Here is a 19,897-nt window from a genome sequence, read left to right on the forward strand (position 1 = left end):
ATCTTGGTAGAACAATAATGAACTCAGGCATTAATAGATTGCCTGTGGATAGATATTCCATTCAAGTCAGGGGTTAAAATCTGTTATAACTTCATGGAATGGTGACTTGTAATAATCAAAAGACTGTGTCCAGAGGAAAATTTAGAAGAAAAATAATGCTTTTGTCTGTGTATTACTTACATACTTATTAACTGCCCTGTATGCCATTGGCATGAAGGGCAGTAACGAAGATTTTCCATTTTTGTTGTTCGTTGGCAGTTTTCTGTAGTGTGCCCCATGTCTGTTGATGTTGACTAGCCTCTGCCTCTACAGTTCTCCTCCATGTCATTTTGGTCTTCCTCTCTTTCTTTTACCTTCTAGGGTCCAGTGGAGTGCTGTCTTAGTGATTTCCTCGTTCTCTTTCCGTAGGACATGTCCAATCCACCTCCAGCGTCTTCTCACCATTGGTAGTAACAGTGCTGCCAAGGTATGTGAAGGTGTCAACATGTGGTAATGTTTTTCCATCCAGTAAAACTGGCCCTGGGTTGTTTACATTTAGTGTCATGATTTCAGTATTCTTGATGTTGATTTTCAGCCCCATTTGTCCTCAATATTTTTGTAGTTATGTGGTCTTATCTTGAATATGTTGGTGTGTGTGAGACATTAATGCTGGGTCGTAATCAAAATCTAGATCTTCCAAGGTGGTGAAGGTGCCCCATCTAATGCTCTTGGTGCATCATCAGTTGTTTGTCTCATTATCCAGTCTATGACTAACTTGGAAGTATATGTCACTATATCCAACCTTGCACATGAAGCTGTTGTAGAATGCCTTTATGAGGTTTATAAGATGATGTGGAATGCCATATGGTCGTGATATTTTCCAAAGACTATCCCTGTGGATGCTGTCAAACGCTTTCTCGAAGTCGACAAAATATATGTACAGTTGCCGTTGCCATTCTGTGCATTGTTCTATGATATTTCTTAATGTAAAGATTTGGTCGATGCAACCTCTCCTGGGGGCGAAAACCTGCTTGTTCTTTACACAGGAGGTCATCAATTGAGTCTGCAATTCGTAATATAATAATTTTTGCCATGATATTTCTTGGGATGGAAAGTAGTGTAATGCCGTGACAGTTGTTACAATCATTAAGTGCTCCCTTTTTCTGGTATTTTTATTATATTGCTGCCATTATTCCAGTCGTATGGTATCTGAGCTTTTTTCCAGATGTCTTTAAAGATGTTATAGAGCAGGATGGCAGATAAGTCCGGGTCTATTTTAAAGAGTTCAGCATTCAGATTGCCATTTCCAGGTGATTTTCAACTTTTTAGATTTTTAGTCGCAGATATTATCTTATGCTTTTCAGGTGGTTCTATGTTGATTTCAAGTTCATTGTTATTCTCTGCTATATTAGGGAGTTATGTAGGAGTTGGTCTATTTAGTAGCTCACTAAACTGTTCTGTCCATCTTTGCTCTTGTTCACTTTCCGATGTTAACAAATTCCCTAACTTGTCTTTTACGAGAACATTAGATGGTGCTGTGTTTTGCCACAAATAATTTTGGTGATTTTATAAAGGTTGCCTTGCTCACATTTGCTATCCGCTTCTTCCGCCTTTTCAGCAAGACTATCCATGTACGTTTTGTCATTTCGTGCCATTCTATTGACATTTCTGTGTATTTGGCTATATTCATGTTGGTATTGTTCCTTCAGACGGTGTGATTTTACCTCATTCAATTTCTTCTTTGCTTTTCTTCTAATAATAATATTGTACCATGTTCCAAGTGTGATTCAATCTTTATGCTTCTGTTTTTGTTTAAATCCAATAGTTTCTTCTGCACTTTCAGTGAATACTTCAGAAATTTCCCCCCATTTATTATCAATTGTTTCTGTGTCTTCTTCATCATTTAAGTTTTCCAAAAGGTGGTATCTATTTCTTATCAAGGTTGTATATTCATTTCTTACTTTGCTCTCATTAAACTTTCCTATGTCAAACTGTTTCCAAGATCTTGTGTTTTTCCATTAGCCATTAGTTTGAGTTTAATATCAGCTGTTACCAAATGATGATCACTCCCAACATCAGCTCCTCTCTTGAATTTTAACATCCAGCAGTAATCGTCTCCACATTCCATTTATCATGATGTGATCTATTTGGTTCTTGGTTAGGAGGCACCATGTCAATTTATGAATGTTACGATGTGGAAAAATTGTCCCTCCTATTACATAGTTGTTAGTGGTACACAAATCTGCTGGTCTTTCACCATTCTCATTCATATTACCGCATCCATGATTTCCCATAGCTCTTTTAAAGCGGGTGTTACTTGACCCAACTTTGGCGTTCATATCTCCCATGATGATTTTGATATCATGTTTTGGGGGTTTGTCTATTTCCTGTTGGAGTTGTTCCTAAAATGCATCTTTGGTTTCCTCGCTGGAATCGTTTGTTGGAGCATAGCATTGTAGCATAGTCATGTTGACTTGTTTCCCTTTTAGCCTTGCTATAATCAGCCTGTTATTTATTGGTTTCCATTCTATGAGATAGTTTGCCATTCCTTTCTTCAAAATAATTGCTACCCCTTCATGATGTGTAGTTTTTCCAGTTCTTGTTGTTATTCTTCCAGAGTCTGTCCATCTACTTTCACTGATGTCTGAAATATGAAGTTTGTAACGTCGCATTTCAGATGTAATTTCTGCAAGTTTCCCAGCAGAGTACATTGTACGGACATTCCAGAACCCAATTATAGTTTTAGTTTTGACCGTGTTAAGGGCCTCCATGCTCTTGTTGGAAGTTTTCTCTCGGCTTTAACTGCCAACAGTCATACTTGCTCATCTGTTGCTTTGGAGGCTCTCTTCCACAGTTGTAGAAAAATTCTTCGTTACTGTTTCTGTAACATAGCTTTTTTACAAGGTAGGGGTAGTCAGCCCTAAGTTCAACTTCTTACGTGGAGATCGGGTTTTTCTGTCAGGATGTTCCTTCCTTTAGACGATTGCTGCAAATGAGCTAACGAGTTCCATCTACCCGATTTTTATGTCTGGATTTACTTCCGTATCCTTTGACTTTTCCTAGTCATCAACAAGGCAGTGGAGCTATTTATCCCATAGCTGGGGGCTAGGTTTGCAGGCATCAGGGCGTGTCTGGGGGTCTAGTCTCCTCCGAGACCCTGTATTTCTGCCTGGATCGTATGATACCCAGGTTACATCTGCCACCTCGAGAAGGATTCCATATCTGGCCACATTGGTATTACTGCATGAGAGGCTATTACTGGCAGGGAAGACTTACGCACTCGGTTTCCTTTTCACAGCAAGCTGCTATCCAGTGGTGAGGCTGAAGTGAGTGACAAGCACAGACATCACAACACACACACTGTACGCATCATATAGTCATTCCAGCTGTGTATTACTAGTAATTGGAATTGGTTGGGTTTTTTTTACTGTTATCTTTAGGTTATTTTGGCTATTTTTTAAAGTGAAAAAATATCTTCAGATTGAATCAAATAGGGACTACATGTGCAGTTGAATTATTTTTGAAAAAGAATACTAATATCAATGGAAACAATGGTGATCGTATCCCTCAGAGCGATCAAGCTCTTTGGTTCTATAGATTTGGCCCATTATTCTCTACTCTGTAAACTCCATCCAGACCCTCAGAATTGGTGGTTATTATAAAAAAAAATAACAAAAATTACATTTTCAAATAATTTTTGACCACTTTCATGACATCTTTTTAGTGGATCAAACTTGAGACTCCAATGAACCTGAATCGCATATATGGTACCATATTGAAATATATATATATCAAAATAAGATACTTAGTAATCGGGACTAAAGAAATATCTAAAACCATTAATAGTCAATTAATGGTTTTGGACTACTAATCATGTTTGTAGTTTCTATGTATCTATTATAGTTTTCGAGATAACAGACAAAAAGCTAAAACTTGCCAAATAAGTCGTGTAAGGCCAATAACTCCAAAAAATGCAGATGAAATGTTTTAAATAATACATGTACTAGCATTTTTTTCAGATCAAGTATTTCTGATGATTTTTGCTCTTAACAGTCCATGTCTATCTGTTATGGTTTTCAAAAACGATAAAAACAAACAATTAAGGGCAATTATTCCTGTAAGAGGTTGAATTAGCATTTCATATATAAGGCATTTTGTAGATCTTTACTGCTGATAATTTTTGCTGTTTCTAGTTTCTGTCTATTTTTAGCCAGGTTGGAAGAAGTCTTATAGTATGGGGATTTCAGGGGATGGGAGGACGGGCGTTGAAAAGTGGGTACCTAATTTGAGTAATTAACTCCTCCTACAGTTTTGCTTGAGCATTTTTTTCACTTTTTTCCAGACTTCGGATCTAAGTCATTTTTAAGAAAAATTTATGAAAGAAGGTACACATTTTTAACTTCTACAGTTTTCTACCCAGATCCCTGAAACTTCACAGGAAGATACATATAGGTTGAAATTGTACACCTGCTATGATGGAATTTTTGAAAAATTTGTTCACATTATTCCAGACTTGGGAACCTAGTATTTTTCCAGAAAAATTTACAAGCTTCATGTAATTGCTACAGACTTGGAGGAGCCAGTACGTTAATGATATTTGATTGAAAATACTATACAAAACTCATTTTGATACTTGAACTATTAAATTTAATACCTGTCATGCCTTATGCAAAGATGAAACATACAAGTACCCATCCTAGATTCTGTCATGGTTTTCTGTATTCAGTTCCGGATTCAGTCTGTGATTATAGTTTTTTAGACATTAATAACTTTCTCAAACCTTTATGTAAGTTAATGAAACTTGGACGGAACTTTCTTCGTGTTCAAGAGATATGTCGAGCAAATTTTCAATTACTATGTTTTCTTTTATTTTTCTGTATCTATAACTGTAAAACTGACCTAGTTTTTTGCAATTCTTAATTTTTCGAATATAATGATAAAAAGACTTACGTTTTTTCGCAGTTAACATTTATACAGACTAAGGTTAGAGGAAGCCAATTTTTTTGTACACATTTGTTTCCTGCATTTTGTGCCGCAGAATTTTCCGTTTTATCCCGACTAGTGCAAAGTTATTTATTGTAAAATCTAATCAGGTCAAGTTATTCATTTTGCGGTGATGATGGCGTAAACTATTTGTCAAAAGCTTTATATTTCAAAAGATAGAAGACCTCGGGATGCTTCATACCTTGAACGTATATGCCTCATGTTACGAAGTTTTCGTCTATTATATGTCCTTTGTCCTTGACCTCATTTTAACTCTATTCGGTATATTGGATCCTTGCAAAGTCTACATGTCTGTCAGACAGGGTTCACCTGACATTGACCTCATTTCATGCATCAGTGATGAAGGTTAAGTTTATGTGGTCAAGTCCATATCTCATATACTTTAAATAATAGGTCAGTTGTGTTGAATGTTTGTAAGGCTTAGATGTCAGACTAGCAGGTTTCATCTGAACTTAACCTCATTTTCATGGTTCATTGGTCAATGTTAAGTTTTTGTGGTTGATACTATAAGCAATATGTCAACTATATTTGGTGTGTGGAATGATAGTAAGATGTACATGTCCGACTGGCTGGTTTCATCTGAGCTTAACATCATTTTCATGGTCCATTGCCCATTGGTCAATGTTAAGTTTCTGTGGTTTGGTGTGTCTCTCAGATACTATAAGAAACAGATCAGCTGTGTTTGGTGTAAGGAATGATTTCTGTGGTTTCACCTGACCTTGACCCCTTTTTCATGGTTCATTGGACAATAGTAAGTTTTTCTGGTTTGGTCTATTTCTCAGATACTATAAACAAGAGGGCCACTATATTTGGTTAAAGGAATGATTGTAAGGTGTACAAGTCTGTCTGGCTAATTTCATCAGACATTGACCTCATTTTCATTGTTCATTGGTCAATGTTAATTTTTGATGGTTTTGTCCCTTATCTGAAATCATAAGCAATAGGTGTGTGGAATGATTTTTAGGTGAACATGTTTGTCTTGCAGGGACCATCTGATATGCACCTCATTTTTATGGTTCATTATAGTCAATTGCAAGTTTTCATAATTAGTAGATATAAGAAGATGTGGTATGAGTGCCAATGAGACAACAGGTCTGTTTATCAGATTCTATAAGTGAGTACAAGACCACTCCAACTGTCTACAAAAAAGACAACCCAGACCGTCTATGAAGACAACTTTGACCGTCAATAAGTCAACTCGGACTGTCTATAATGCCAACTCAGAAAAAGTATAAAATGAGGGTTTAAACTATATAAATGATCCAATGAGCATCTATGACGAAAAAGACAACTCGGATTGTGTGTGAAGAGAAGCTGAACAGTCAATAAGTCATATGACCGTCTATAATGTCTGTAATGGGATTGTGGATTATGAATGGAGTACTTTATTTTAACTCTGGTGGATTATATATATAGTTGTCTCATTGGCAATCATACCACATCACCTCTTTTTTATATTATCAATTTCTTGATCATTTAATTAGAATAATTAAATTTACATTACAGATAATTTAATTATTATGACTTTAGGTAAAATGCAATGAGATGACAATACACAAATATCATAAATATTGAATCAAATAATGGATAAATCATTCATTCATAAATGAGATTAAATGAACATACAATTAGTGAATATAAGTAAACGTCATAATTACAAACAAAATATCGGTATGAGAGCAAAAAGAATAAAGTAAATACATAATAGATAGATGACTGTTTATACAAGCAATATTAAAAGTATTGATAACATATCATGTATTGGCACACCCAATATCACTGTCTCAGAGATCGACTATATTCTGCTACACACTGGACAACATGTGTGTGACACAGCTTGAGAAACTGGACAGATTCATCCATGTTTTTTAATTGAATTAATAAAGATTTTGTAAAAAATGCAGATTCGCCATGATGAAGTAGAAATTATATTATTTACATTAAACCAATTATTAGTGACGTTTAAACCGAGAAAAACTGAATCAATGATAATATCTAGAAAAAAAGACCCTGATCATCATCCGTCATTAATTATGGATAGTAATATAATCAAAACTGTCGAGTCACACAAACACCTTGGATTACATTTTTCGAGTGAAGGCAGCTGCAAAACACAAATTGATGACATCAGCAAAAGCATATGTCCGTCTGAATAGGTTGAGAAGGCTTAAGTTCAAACCGGACAGGAAAACGCTTGAAGTCATGTATTTTTCGTTTGTTCGACCTATTTTAGAGTATGCCGATAAACTGTCCAGAGCATTTGAAAGATCGACTGGAACAAATTAATTATAAGGTAGCACGTATAGTTACTGGGGCAAAAACTCTGCAAATTCTTCTAAAAGAGACCGAATGGGAAACTCTCAGGGAAAGGCGAAAAAATCACAAGCTTATTTTGTTTCATCAGATAGTTAACAATAATTTTCCAGCCTATATCTTTCCAATTTAGTCCCTACCAACTATGGCCAATCACATCCGTATGGGACACGTAACGCAGGAAACGTGCCTAACATACATACAGGAACGAATTATTATCATTACAGTTTTCTTCCTTCTTCTGTCCGTCTGTGGAACGAGATTCCGATTCATATCAAAAATTCTTCCTTATATATTTTTAAGAAGTTTTTAAAGAAAACTTTGGTTGTCCCAAAATATTTTTACAGTGGTAGTAGACTAAGACAAATTTTGCATACTAGAATCAGAACTGAGAGCAGTGGTCTGAATGAATATTTGTATAGGAAAAAATTAGTTACCGATCCTTTTTGTAAATGTAGACAGATTGGAACATCTGAACCTTTTTATTGCGTTGTCAGCAATACCAATTACTTAGAGAGTGTATGCTGAGTAACTTGTCATGTCAGCCTAATATACATAACTTACTGTATGGTAATCCTTAAAGTTTGATACCCGACATTGAGAATACTGATAACTTTCAAGATTGTATTCTTAAAACAAAGAGATTGGTGTGAATTTCATAAACATGCATTGAGATATATAATTATGTATAAAATAAATTGTCGTTAACTAATATTTATATTACCTGTGTAGTTTGGTAGCACTGTAGTACAGTAGTGGATTTGGTCAACAAACACTTCTTATTTCAGTCTGAGACTACTAGTAGTCTCAGTTTCAGTTAAAAAAAAATTTTGACGCCATCCATCTACTATTATATCATATATCATATGGGAGAGGAATTTGTAAAAGTGAAAAATTCACATGTTTTCCAATCCTAATAAAACTGTCATATTGTCATGTTTACGTTAATATTTTCAAAATAAAATAATATTGTTTACACTAAACCAATTATTTTGTTGAAATATCCCAAACTCTATGTTTATAGTCTATGGTGCAATAAGGTATTGCTGTGTGTGTGTAATTTTGAGGTTGTTGGAATTTTACTTTTAATTTCAAAACTTATTGTATATTTGTATTATAATTCTTAATTAGAATATCAATTTTAATATACATGCTTTGCTTTGCATATGTACTATATTTTTTAAAAAGATTTGTTTTTTTTAGAGACTTCTTATTAAAGTGTACGTAAAGTAACTTATAATTAAACAAATTATGGGAAATTCTTAATTAGAATTCAATTTTAATAAATAAAAATAAGAAGACGTGGCATGATTGTCAATGAGATAACCAAAGTTCAAAATATGCAATATGGATGCGTTGCTTATGTATAAATTTGTTAAAGAAGACATTTTTTTTCTTTACAGATTTCTTATTTAAGTGTATGTTTCTATATTTCTTTCTATTCTTAATTAAGTTAACTGAAAATCTTTAATTAAGTTTGGCAAAATAGCGAAACTCTTTATAAGGCATAGGAGGCTATTTTCCCTGAGAGCAGACAAAATAGGACCAAATAGTCACTGCCTATTTTTATTCCAAGACAAAAATTAAAAAAAAATAGCCTTTGGTTTTATCAATCTTCATTTTTAGATTTTATTGCATTGTATACAACCAGAACTCCATGAATGTCATGGACCTCTGATATTACGTATAGATAAATAAGAATAAGAATATTGTATTTCCAATCTGAGATGTTATAGTAGTCTCAGTGATAGTTCCAATAAAAGCTGAGACTACTATAACGTAGTCTCAGATAAAAGGGCCCTACTAGTAAACCTTTTATCACATTAAATACAAATTCATAATATTAGACATAAATTGAGAAACATAAAAGAAAACAACTCAGTTTTACAATAGCTGTTTTATAAGGCCAGGACAGAACCAGATAATACAAATAACATCGTATAGATTTTTATTTTAAAAAAATGTTTCGGGTTTTATTATTTGGCGGGAAATGAGTTATCTAACTTTGTCCAACCGAAATCTTGATTGTTGTTGCTAGTAGTAACGCCAAGCGCTTTACCTATTTCCTGCTTTATTTCATGCTGTTTACCTGTTTTCATCAACCAGTGCAGCAAAGATCAGGTAAGATAAGATTGACAAACATCATAAATGAATTAGGTGCTAAATGAAATACTACACATTCTGACTTACGATCCTCAATCAAGGATCAACAGTCAGTACAGTTAACGGGTAAGGTAAAAAGAAGATGAGTTCAAAATGTGGCCCGGTTGCAGTACTTAAGGCATTTATATTTTTTATCAAATTTGTAACAGTAGACCTTTTTTCTAATCTTTCATTTACAATTTGAAGATATCCCAGTCCTGGTACAGCTTGACAACGATTAGTCTTAGGATCAGTACTGGCCAAACAGCCAGTTACTGATATAAAATCAGATTTTCTTGAATATTGTCTAATAGGAATTCTGTTGCAGCTAAAGCTTTCTTATCAATGTGATCAATTGCGCAGATGACATCATCGAACAATTGACTTACTGTGACGTAATAAGATAAGCATTATGTGACATCAGAATTGTACGGGAAATTGCACAAATGTGAAAGTCTTTGAAAAGGGTACGAGGACCTGTTACTGTCGCTTCTTAATCTAACCATTGATAAAATAGACCTATCTACACTTTTATGTATTTAGCTCTGAATGACCCTAGGTCTGTCTCTGAATAACCTTCTGGTGTCATGTAACAAATTTTCAATTTATACTACGTCAAATGTTAAATTTTTACGGGAACTTGTTTGACTGTAAGTTATGGCAGACAAATTTGCATACAACACTTAATGGGACATTAATCTTATATTATTGCTATAATTGTGTATCAAAATGAAACGAAAGAAGGCACATGTATGTAAAATGAACTAAACAGTTGTCATCATTCCGGCCATTAGTCTAGTTTAAATATTTATGAGGTCTGTGTAAGGCTATTTAAAATGATTTTTTTGCTGTGACGCCTTCATGGGAAGTTGGCACAGCAAAAAAATAAAAAATAAAAATAGTCTTACAAAAAGACGTGTATGTTAATTTCGTCTTCTTCCTTCTCTAAATCTGAACTTATCAAATATTTATGCCACTTGAAATTTAACAATTTACACTGTATAAAAAAAGATAAGTGTAGAGTTTAATTTTGAAGTTTTTAGTTCCTATGAAATAAATTGACATACATGTACTTTAGCAAGCTTAGATATTGCTTTGTCTGAAAATGATAAAAAAAATTCCAAAGTCGCAGATGTCATATAGCAATATTACATCATGTCCATGCAGGTGTATCTTCTCACAACATGTTGAAATACAGAAAACAGAGCATTTCCTTATATATTTTAATAAAATCAACCAAAAGAGAGAATTTGTTACAAATGAAGTAAAATTATTTGTCAGAAGATATTAGCATTAAGTGGTATGTATGCATAATTGTTATCCCTTGGCAATGTTTCAGTGAAATTCCTGTTTCTCTCATTTCATTTGCAAACTTGTGCAATTTGAAATTTTGTGGACATCATATACTAATTTTAATTTTTTTTATGTCAATGAGTTCTACCTGTTGAGCTGGGATCAATACTAGAGTTCTGAGAGTCTGTTTTTCTGCATCCAATTTCATTTTACAATCAAAAGTCACACGATTACTTCAGAAATCTATGCAATGTTTAGATCAATATAAAACGTAATATGCCATTTGGTAAATTTGTCTGTGTGAAAAACTAAACCGATGCATAGAAAAATGTCATGTGATACAATAATTTCAACTTCCACATTGATATAACGACTATCCTCGAACTCTCTCTCCTACAAGTGTATATGATGTCCTAACATGAACTTTGACTCTTACTGTGACATAATAACATAAGCATTGTGATATCAGAAGTGTACTGGAAATTTTACAATTGTAAAAGTCATCTTCAAGGAAATACTGCTGAATATAATTATGCAATATATTTCTAATTATACTGTGAAAAAATCCCCACCCCCCCCCCCCCAAAAAAAAAAAAATCATGGTAAAAGCTAGTTTGAATTTTGTACACAGAAATAGTTTGTTCTTGTAAAGTTTCAGACTGCAATTCTAAATATTATTACGACAAAAACTTTTTTAATAATGCAGGGTATCTGGGTATGACACTAAAAGCTTGCCTGGGACAAGTGAAAGTCATTCACATGCAAGTAAAAGCTGTATTGTCAAATGGGCAAGTAAAAAAGTTGAAACTTGGAAAAATGCCGAATTCAGACTCAATTATTTCTCTTTTTATCATTAAATCATCATATCAATCAGCTCTGACAATATTGTCAAATTCTCTTATTTTTAGTAGACCCTGTATTTTCCCTTTCTTACTATAGCGGCAGTGTAGCCATCTAAATGATATTGATTGACCAATCATAGTACGATTTGGTTGTTGACACACATTTTGATAGACAAATCATCTGAGACCGAACTATTTTAGGTAAAACTTTTAAAGAATGCATGACACAATGATGTAAACCCAAATCGCCAAATATGAAATTAAGGATATAAAAAATATATAAACAAATATAATGAGCTCTCTCATGTTCAGTCACTAATTTATTTGGAGTTTTTTTTTGTGGTAAAAAGTATGTCCATATAATTTCTGTATTATTAAAGCAATATGCATATCAAAACCAAATCAAAATCAATCCCAAATTCAAGATGAACGTGGCAGCTTAGTTAGGACAAGTGCTTCTCACTTTCAGACACCTTGTTAAAAAGTTAATGTTGAACCCAGAAATGTCAAAGGGAGATAACTTTTTTACAGCTCAAAAGATTTCTCCCTCTTATTTCAGATAAGTTGAAAAAATCTGTTGAGCTGTAAAAAAGTTTTCTCCCTTTGACTGATCCTTTTTCAGATGGTAGATAGTAATATTTTGTTGATCAACCTTTACAAGTTTATAAAAAATGTACTGATAATTCCTGCCTGCAGTCATTTCATTTCTTATAAAGTGGTTCTCAATTAGTACCACCTAAATATTGGTAGATGCTAGAATCTGTCTTAAAATTGCTGTTTAACTCAAGCCTTTTTAGTTCATCTTTGAAAACCTCCAGCCAGTGTCAAGATAAAGAGCAGCAATCAATTTGTACTACAGGATACATTTGTTATTATTATTTTGTTTCCTATTCACATGTTCCAAGATATGATCCCCAAGTAAATAACATAGATTTTACCAGTATGAACACTGTTGAAAAGCAGTCAAAATAAAATCTTATTCTTAGGAGGACCCAAATTACATGTGAAGGAAGGGATTGTCCAAAGTTAATATGTTAAATTTTAGAAATGGTGAAAAATGATGCTCAACCTTATATTTTTATCTTTGCTAAAAAAGTTGTGCAGCGAACTTTTCATTCCAGTACATGTTTTTTCATAAAACTTCATAGTCAAAAGTGAAAGAGTTTTAGGTGTGAAAGAGTTTTAGGTGTGAAAGATTATTATTAAAAATTGTTTACTCTGATTTACACTTGTGACGTTCATCCACCATCCAAAGATGTGACAAAATTATTTATATATACATGAAGTGTTACATCTTGTACATTATTAAATGGAGGAAGAAGATTTCAATATTGAATCATTACTCAATGTATAGTTTTGTCTTGCCTGTATTGAATCAATATCTTTATTGTCAGTAGCAGCCTGAATCAGAATGTTTCCTTTGGTTAGGGCTATGTTTTTTTGTTTGTTTAAGAATCTGGAAAATACCGCTGAAAGCAACTACTTGATTGAAATGTTTTTTTTTATTTTCAACTTTCTATGAACAAAAAACGAAAGTAGTAAAATTTATCTAGACATAAACTTGTCCGGTAAAATGAAATTTTGACAGGTATTCACTGTAATAGTTTGAGATAAACCAATAAAAACCACTTCAAAGACCTTTTTTTCTCTAAAACTTTTGACAGAGTGTTACTTAAAAATACACCGGTTGTTAGATCTGTACCCATTGTCATTTAAGTTTATATGTTTATTTTGTTGCCCCACGAATTATTACAATGAACAAGATTTAAGTTGGATATACACTGTACATGTAACATTTAAACTTATTGTAGGCTAATTATGGTGTGAACTACAAATATACTAGTAAAGTTACTGTTTAAACAGCTGATAATCTTCAACTCTCTTAACACTTTTGAACTTTATGGTCACGATTTCATCTTTGACCTTATTTGAATTATACATTATGGTCACGTTACAGTGAATGTGTCAAGTCACAGATTTTTATAAGAGGAAAAACACCATTTTGACTAATGTATTCTAAAAAATCAAGTTGATGACCCCTAAAACTATTTTACACCATTACATTTATATGACAACAACATATCAATTTTTTAGACAAATCAATGCAGTGGGTTGAGAGAAAGGAGCTTTTAAAGATAATTTGAACTAATTTTCTGCTAGGTTTTATAAACATTCTATACAAATATTAAATTTTTTTCTAGATTTTCATTCAATGATATATAATTTAGCAAGTTTGACAGTTACCATAAAATATTTTTTTTGATTTTTAGTTAAATTTCAAGGTGTAAAAGTTGTATGCAAAATTTTAACAAAAATCAGTGACATATTATCTCATTCACTGAATGAAGGTCCATATTTAAGATTTATAAATATAAATTGCATAACAATGTTATTTTATCACACTATTTAGTATGTAAATATTAAAATGTTAAAAATATTTACAATGCGATAAAAAATAAACGCTATATGGGTCAACTGGATTTATAAGGATATGTAGTTCCGGTAAATTAATATGCATTCCTACGCTAATAAAATTAATACCATAATTTTTTCTAATGTTTACATTTAGATTACAGTTAGAAAATTTTATTAGTTTTTATTTATATTTTAATAAGTGCACAGGTCGACAGGTCGACAAGTTGACATTGTAACTATGTAATGAAATTGCAAATACCAGTTGACTGGTCGACAGGTCAACTGTTGAGGTTGACAATTTGACAAACTGAATATCATTATGGTTGACAAGTCGACAGCTTGAAAATTTGATATACATAAAAATACAATTATAATGCACAAGTTGACAAGACAATAGGTCTACAGATTGACAATTTGATAAAATGAAAAATACCAGATACCAGGTTGACAAGTTGACAATTTAGAAAAATAAAAAAACTATCATATCGACCTTCGAAATAAAACCTTTTTTTTTTGCTCACCTGGCCCAAAGGACCAAGTGAGCTTTTCTCATCACTTGGCGTTCATTGGCGTCGTCGTCGTCGTCCGTCGGCGTTAGCTTTTTACAAAAATCTTCTCCTCTGAAACCACTGGGCCAAATTTAACCAAACTTGGCCACAATCATCATTAGGGTATCTAGTTTAAAAAATGTGTCCGCTGACCCCACCAACCAACCAAGATGGCTGCCATGGCTAAAAATAGAACATAGGGGTAAAATGTAGATTTTGGCTTATATCTCTGAAACCAAAGCATTTATAGTAAATCTGACGTGGATAAAACTGAAATTTTCAGACAAATCTGACAACCTGTTGTTGGGTTGCTGCCCCTGAATTGGTAATTTTAAGGAAATTTTGCAGTTTTTGGTTATTATCTTGAATATTATTATAGATAGAGATAAACTGTAAACAGCAATAATGTTCAGCAAAGTAAGATCTACAAATAAGTTGTCATGACCAAAATTGTCAGTCGACCCCTTTAGGAGTTATTGCCCTTAATAGTAAATTTTTAACAATTTTTCGTAAATTTTTGTAATCTTTTACAAAAATCTTCTTCTCTGAAACTACTGAGACAAATTTAACCATACTTGGCCATAATCATTATTAGGGTATCTAGTTTAAAAAATTTGTCCGATGACCCCACCTTCCAACCATCATGGCCGACTTGGTTAAAAATAGAACACAGGGGTAAAATGCAGTTTTTGGTTTATATCTCTGAAACTAAAGCATTTAGAGCAAATCTGCCAGGTGGCAAAAATGTTCATCAGATTTAGATTTATCTGCCCTGAAATTTTCAGACGAATCCGACAACCCGTTGTTGGGTTGCTGCCCCTGAGTAAGTAATTTTACAAAAATTTTGCAGTTTTTTGTTATTATCTTAGATATCATTATAATATCTAATATCTAATACTATTAATTATGATTTTAACCTTATTTTACATGATTTACAAAGCATCAGTAAATACAGGTGAGCGACACAGGCTCTTGAGAGCCTCTAGTTTTTGGTAACATCAACTTTGTCGACCTTTGTAGGTAAACAATGTTTTATCAACCTGTTGACCTATAACAGCAGATAATTGTTTGGTGTTATTGTCAACTTGTTGACCTGTCGACCTTTGTAGGTAGACCATTTTTGTCGAGCCTGCGACTTTTGTCGCAGAAAGCTCGACATAGGGATAGTGATCCGGCAGTGGCGTTAGCTAACTTCTTAAAAGCTTTATATTTTAGAAGTTGGAAGACCTGGATGCTTCATACTTTGTATATAGATGCCTCATGTTACGAAGTTTCTGTCAGTCACATGTCCAATGTCCTTGACCTCATTTTCATGGTTCAGTGACTACTTGAAAAAAAAGTTCAGATTTTTTGGAATGTTAAATTCTCTCTTATTATAAGTAATAGGATAACTATATTTGGTAGGTGCGTACCTTGCAAGGTCCTCATGCCCGTCAGACAGTTTTCATTTGACCCTGACCTCATTTCATGGATCAGTGAACAAGGTTAAGTTTTCGTGTTCAAGTCCATATATCAGATACTATAAGCAGTAGGTCTACTATATTTGGTATATGGAATGATTGTAAGGTGTACATGTCCAACTGGTAGGTGTCATCTGACCTTGACCTCATTTTCATGGTTCAGTGGTCAAAGTTAAGTTTTTGAGTTTTGGTCTTTTTTTCTAATACTGTATGCAATAGGTCAACTATATTTAGTGTATGGAAATATTTTATGATGAACATGTCAGTCCCACAGGTTTTATTTGACCTTGACCTCATTTTCACGGTTTATTTCTCAGTGTTAAGTTTTTGTGTTTTGGTCTGTTTTTCTTCAACTATAAGCAATAGATCAACTGTATTTGTTGTATGCAGGGGTGTAGCTACCTTCTTAATGAAGTGGAATCACAAACTATAGGACGAGGGGTCTGGGGGCTGCCTAAGGCCCCCAGTAGGTCCAGGGCAAAGCCCTGGTAGGGGGGCCAGGGGGGGCAAAGCCCCCGGAAGCTCCGCATATATAGCGTTTCAAAAGAATCACAACCGAAATAAAACTTGGACATTTTTGTTGTGGTTTTTTGGTCAACTATTTGTTTAAATTCGAGTCGAATGAAGACTTAACATTGTCGCTTTTGTTTTTTGTACGTGAAAGCTTTTAAAATCACGGAGATTTGTTCCATATGCTAGTATTTGTATTGAGCAAAGTAGATTTAAAAAAACAAACAATGAACATAAACACAATACTATATGTGGAGTTTCTGTTAGCAAAACATCATGGATACCAAATACTTGGTGGACACATTCTCATATATTTTGCTTAACATATGTATTTAGATGTTTAAAATTTTTGTGGGTAAACTCTACAAGAGAAAGATGGGAATTTCGCAATTTTACGTAGTTAGGAATATTCGAAGTTGAAATTAAAGAACTTTTTCAGAGTAAATGGTACTTTGATCTGGATCTTTTTCATGATCTGCGTTTTTAATTAGCCAGCTAATTAACAAATGCATATGCATTCGACCAGTTGTATGGCAATATCAAGATGATAACCGTGAAGATACGTGTAATAAAAGTTTGGTGTATCTTTCGAACAAGAATCAGCAGTTTAGTGTCCTACTCGGACAGACAGTTCTTTATAAAATTGAATGCCCTAATAGTCCAGTATAACGAGTTAGAATTAACAATTTATTCAAATGGTTTTACAATCAACCATTCGTATAGCCGGCCCATATAGAAACGACTTCGAATTATCGAATCTATATAAAAGATTTTTTTTGTAAAATAAATAAAAACGTAAAACATGTACTGGAAAATGTGTACTTTTTTTTATAATAACAGTTCCAACTTCTCATCTACTAGCATACAGAAACTATTGATTGATTGAATGGTTATTAATGTCCGGTAGCAAATATTACATGCACACAGGACGAGATACGTTGACGTGATGTGAAAATGAACTGTTCGTGTTGTCAAGACCTACATACTTAGTCAATATTGAACTAGTCAAGTTCACAATTAAGGTTACAGTCATTTTTCCCGGATCGATACGAGTTGAAGAGTCTTCATTCTAGTAAGATGTGTACTTTGGGGCGAAGCAGAAAATAATAATTTTCAAGTTTTTTTGTTAACCCTAGAGGGATTATTTTTTTTTTTACACTCAAAGCGAGTATATGGTATGGTTGTGGTACCAACAACTATGTAGCTGGTATTTTCTAAATAAAATTGAGAATGGAAATGGGGAATGTGTCAAAGAGACAACAACCAGACCACAGAACAGACAACAGCAGAAGGCCGCCAACAGGTCTTCAATGCAGCGAGAAATTCCCGCACCCGGAGGCGTCCTTCAGCTGGCCCCTAAACAAATATATATACTAGTTCAGTGATAATGAACGCCATACTAAACTCCAAATTGTACACAAGATGCCCTTAATATAAAAAGTTCCTCTAAGTTTACACCAGTTGTATGTATTTATCGTACACATACACGTCTTACAGGATTAAAAATTCCGCTGCATGTGTATTCCTCTTGCTTTTATTCTTTGTGTAGTTTTTAAAATGCATACATAGAAAGACCAATTCCTATGTGTTCTCTCTCTCTCTTTCTTTTTTTTTTTTTTTTTTTTTTTTTTTTTTGTGAAAACGACGTGGATGCACGTGCTGCCGTGGCTCCTCGTAGCTACGCCCCTGGTATGGAAGGATTGTAAGGTGTATATGTCTGTCTGGCAGGTATCATCTGAACTTAACCTCATTTTCATGGTTCATTGGTCAATGTTAAGTTTTCATGGTTAAGTTTGTTTCTTAGATACTATAAGCAATAGGTCAACTATATTTAATGCATAAATTGATTGTAAGGTGTACATGTCTGTCTGGCATGGTTCATCTGACCTTGACCTTATTTTCATGGTTCATTTTTCAATGTTAAGTTTTCTTGGTTAAGCAATAGGTAAACTATGTTTGGTTTATTGAATGATTGTAAGGTGTGCATGTATTTCTCGTTTGGTTTATCTGACCTTGACCTCATTTTCTTGGATCATGTTAAGTTTATGTGTTACTTGTAGTAAAGCTTTATATTTAGGACTATCAACATAAAATCAATGGTTAGTAAAGAAGGCGAGACATTTCAGCGTGTGCACTCTTGTTTTTGTTAACGACAACTTGTCGACCTTTGTAGGTAAACATTTTTTTGTTTGAATTGCAGATCTCAAGTTAGGTTTATATTAACCGTATCACTTATATATCTAAAAAAAAAGTTTGCAAGGAACTATATGTCCTTATACTCCAGGTACTGGATTATACAGATATGTAGACAAACTAGCTTCATTGTGCGTGCATCTATCTAGGTGAAATCGGATGCAGATAAGAAACTTTTCCAGCTCATTGTACATTGAATTTTGTTGCCTAATTAATAATTTCAAAGTTTGGATGAAGTTCAAGATTATTCATTTAATTATGAAACTGTTGTTGAAGTAAGGTAAGTTTGCAACGTCCATTGGCCAATAATACAAAGATATAAAGGATGATATTACATAATGAACTATTCTTTATCTTTCCTGTATCTTTTCTCATCTTTTTCATTGAGACCATCAGGTTCTTAAGTATGGAGCTGGTGGATCCAAAAGTTTTCTCTTCTCGATCTCGCCGTGGTGTCCCACTCAGTGTTCACTTCTATAATTTGAAAAGTAACATTATCAAAAGGATGTTTCTTTGAGCAAAGATGTCTTGTGAGGGGACAGCTTTTGTCTCGCCTTGACGGAGTCAAAAAACGAGACATAGGTATGCTGTTTCCGGCGGCATCGTCAATGTATTAGTTTGTGATTAGGTCTAGTTTATAGTGAACCACTATATTTTGTATGCTGTTGTATTAGCATTGGCACATCTCATTTCCATGGAGATTATTTGGCCCTGCCCCCTCAGTCATGGTCTATTGACTTTGAAACTTTTGCTAAGTTTACATGTATTAGTTTGTGATTAGGTCAGTTCAAGGGGAACCATTAGTGGTAGGCCAATGTTAATTGGTATGCGGTTGTATAAGCATTGGCACATCTCATTTCCATGGAAAATATTTGGCCCCGCCCCCTCAGTCATGGTCTACTGACTTTGAAACTTTTGCTTAGTTTACATGTATTAGTTTGTGATTAAATCAGTTCAAGATGAACCGCTAATGTTTAGTCAATGATATTTTGTATGCAAATTTATTGGCATTTTCAAGTCTTGTTTCCATGGAGATTATATAGCCCTACCTCCTCATCATGGTTCATTGACTTTGAAACTTTTACATAGTTTACAAGTTAATGTTTGTGTTTAGGTTTGTTTAAAGGGAACGACTTATGATAAGTCAATTGTATTTGGTTTGCAGTTGTATTAGCATTGGCACATCTCATTTCCATGG

The 19,897-nt window shown here is 33.7% G+C and overlaps 2 protein-coding genes across 2 annotated transcripts in view; both read left to right on the forward strand.

Annotated features, from left to right (window-relative positions):
* Window positions 1-19,897, forward strand: part of LOC127712605 (ankyrin repeat domain-containing protein 29-like) — a 262,060-nt gene that overhangs the window by 30,585 nt on the left and 211,578 nt on the right. The window lies entirely within an intron of this gene.
* LOC127712293 (serine/threonine-protein kinase NIM1-like) overlaps window positions 9,323-19,897 on the forward strand; it is a 28,662-nt gene continuing 18,087 nt past the window's right edge. The window contains exon 1 of the mRNA XM_052218670.1: window positions 9,323-9,417. The gene's annotated coding sequence lies outside the window, so the exon portion shown is untranslated. The remainder of the gene's footprint in view (window positions 9,418-19,897) is intronic.

Source organism: Mytilus californianus, unplaced genomic scaffold, assembly GCF_021869535.1.
Source record: "Mytilus californianus isolate M0D057914Y unplaced genomic scaffold, xbMytCali1.0.p SCAF_1, whole genome shotgun sequence".
NCBI lineage: Eukaryota > Metazoa > Mollusca > Bivalvia > Mytilida > Mytilidae > Mytilus > Mytilus californianus.